At 40.5% G+C, this 3,285-nt stretch overlaps 1 non-coding gene across 1 annotated transcript; it reads right to left on the reverse strand.

Moving 5' to 3' along the window:
- Nucleotides 1–2,213: 2,213 nt before the first annotated feature.
- On the reverse strand, nucleotides 2,214–2,320 carry LOC118481442. The gene has a single exon (XR_004865651.1). It is a non-coding gene; the product is annotated as a small nucleolar RNA R71 (small nucleolar RNA).
- Between the last annotated feature and the right edge of the window lie 965 nt (nucleotides 2,321–3,285).

The following is a 3,285-nucleotide window of genomic DNA, read 5'->3' on the forward strand; positions in this document are numbered from 1 at the left end:
GTGGTCAACTAATGCAGACAAACTTCATTTAATGAAGAAAGAGAAGATGGGTGGACATGGGGCAGTGCCCAATGGACACAGGGCCGTGTCCGGGCTTCTGTGCAGGCTATAAATAGGGGTGCTTGGCTCACTTGCAAATCATCCCTTGGCAAACCACCTCTCTCCCACTTCACCCACACTCCACCACCACCACAACACCATCATCCACCACCAATATCCATCATCCATCATAGAGTGTGTGTAGTAGTCTCGAAATCCAAGATTGATAGTAAGAGTTCTTGACAATCAAAGGCCATGTTTGCCTAAGTCTCTTACATCACTTGGTGAAGACAAGCATTCAGTGTAATACTTTTTACTTTTAATCTTTTCGCACTTTTTATTTGGTTATGTATTAATGAATTTAATAACTAGTTTCTTATGTTGAAGGTGAAACTTCCTTATCATTTGTCCGTGGTGTCTTGGCGTTATTTTACTATCTATATAAAATAAAAGATTTACACCATTCATATCTCCACGGTCTATATGGAGATATGTTGGCTACCTGGTCGGGGGTTAAGGGAATGGTTTAGTAAACGTCTTGCCTTGTTCAGTGTATAGATCCTGCAAGGACCTGGGTCAAGCTTAGTAGGATCTCCTTCAATACCCACTGGTATTGGATGGCGGGAGTCCGAATTTCTTGATCCCCTCATATGTAAACTACTATTAATATATTAACGCGGCTACTTAGGATTGTATCCCTGCTGACTCAAACTACTTAGCCGAGGGTAACATCACCTTCAAAAGAAGGGCCTACCACATTACGCATTAATAACTTAATTAATTATCTTTCAATAATCCAACCCTTTAGGATTGTATCCTTGCTGACTCAAACTACTGGGTTGAGGGTAACGTCACCTTCAAAAGAGGGGCCTACTACAATAACTAAGATACTCCCTTAAAAAGTGCAAAAGTGCGGAAATAATGAAAGGTTACACTAAAGGCGAGTTGGATCCAAGTGATTCATCTTGTCTATCTGTTTTTATTTTTATTTTTTATTTTCAGCATTTTTAGTTTTTTATTTTCTAGTTTAAAATCTTTTTCTAAACTTTTGATTTGATTAGACGTTGAGGATAAACCGGTATTAAAAGCTCTTGTGTCCTTGGACGACCTCGGTATCTTACCAACACTATACTACGCTCACGATGGGTGCACTTGCCCATATGTGTGTTTGGTGTTAGTAAATATCGTGTTTTATAAATTTAAAACTTGACTAATGTGGTAAAAAGGGCTAAAAATATACTTAAAAATATAACACACCACACACGCATCAAGTTTTTGGCGCCGTTGTCGGGGACACAAGAATTTTAAGAAAGCTTAAAATCAACGGCCTAATCGTTTTTTCTTATTTTTCTATTTTTTTAGGATTTTTTTTTTATTTTTTAGCTCCTGCAGAGTTCAGCACGAGGTCGTGCCTGGTCGGACACGGGTCGTGCCCATCATTGTTACTGGCAGTTTTTATTTTCCGAGTTACAGAGAGTTGAGCACGGGGCCATGTCGGTGCAACACGGGGTCGTGTCAAGCTTTCCAGTAACGGGGATCCGGAAAACAATCACTGTAACTCCGACCACGGGGCCGTGTTCGTTTGAACATGGGGTCGTGGTGAAACTTCTGACCAACTTTCTTTATTGTTTTTATTGTAGGACTTGGAACCCAGGCGCCACACCTAAACCCTCTACGTAGTGTATGAGCTCCAGTTCCAGTAGAGACATAAAAGAACCTCTAGACGAACCCGAACGCTTTCTAAGTAGAAGATGTAAAGCTAAAAACCAAGAGAAAGTTTCGGGGGACCTACTTCCAATGGCGGACCAATGTACCCTCATGGATTACCTACGGCCCACCGTAGGTAATCTTGGCGCTGCTATCAATGCACCGAATGTCGATGCCAATAACTTCGAACTTCGGCCGCATTTGATCCAAATGCTTCAAAACTCTGCAACCTTCCACGGGCTGGCGGATGAAGATCCGCATATATATATTACCAACTTTTTGGAAATATGTGATACTTTTCGGATCAACGGAGCATCAAATGACGCCATCCGCCTATGAATGTTTCCATTTTCGCTAAAAGACTGAGCTAAGGCTTGGCTTAATACCCTCCCAGTTGGCTCGGTAAACACCTGGGATGAGCTGCCCCAAAAGTTTCTATATAAGTATTTCCCCCTGCTAAAACGGCTAAATTAATGACTGAAATTAATACATACTCACAAGAGGATGGGGAATCCTTATACGAAACTTGGGAAAGGTTCAAGGAGCTACTGAGAAAGTGTCCTCATCACGGTCTTGCGGTATAGCAATAAGTATCCACCTTCTATAATGGGTTGTTGCCACACACAAAACAAACACTTGACTCTAGCTCCGGGGGACTTTTAGGTAATCGTCGCCCAAATGAAATTTATAATCAATGTGACAACTCGTATTTCAAACCTTTCTTTGTGCTTTGATGTAACCGGTGGGAACGTTATGTGATTATGTGACACGTTAATGTTAATCGAATGTTATGGTTATTATGTTATGTGTTTATGTGTAATATATGTATATGTAATGTGATCGCACCACACGAACCCAACCGCACCACACTAGTTCATCGCACAAGCCCTTGTTGGGCCGTACACTCATACTCGAACTAAAAGGGCAGCCCGTGATGGGTTCGGCCCATTCCCTTGTTGCGCATAACACTATGGGGAGAAGGTATAATCCTCATAATTCACAAACACTTAACACACAAAACCCTAAACTCTCTCCCTCATCTCTTGGAAACCCGACGGCAGCCCCACTCGAAGTCCTTCCCATCGATCCAACCAATTCATTCGGGTATCACGGTTAGTGTTCCACTATTATTTGTGTATTAGACGATGTTGTGATTACCATGATTGAACATGATAGTTAGGGTTGTTCATATGCGTGATGGTTGATTCTTGAAGTTGTTAAGTAATGTATAGTTGATTGGTTTTTCTGAATGATTGAACCGAACTACATGATGATTATGGGATTTGTATTGGTCTAGAATTAGTGTTTATATGATGGTGTTCATATGAATTGGACTTGCATGATTTTGATTTAGAACCGAGGAGATGTAATCGGTTGTGATGGGTTTAGATGTTCAATTGATTCATATGTTTTGGCATGAACTATTGAATGATGAATTATGAATCTTGATGTTAATCATACTATTTGATTCGATGAGATGATGATGAGTTGTTATATGATTTGTTAGGGTTCATACAAATTAATTGGTAAATCGATTGG

The sequence above is a fragment of the Helianthus annuus genome, chromosome 8 (assembly GCF_002127325.2).
Source record: "Helianthus annuus cultivar XRQ/B chromosome 8, HanXRQr2.0-SUNRISE, whole genome shotgun sequence".
Taxonomy (NCBI): Eukaryota; Viridiplantae; Streptophyta; class Magnoliopsida; order Asterales; family Asteraceae; genus Helianthus; species Helianthus annuus.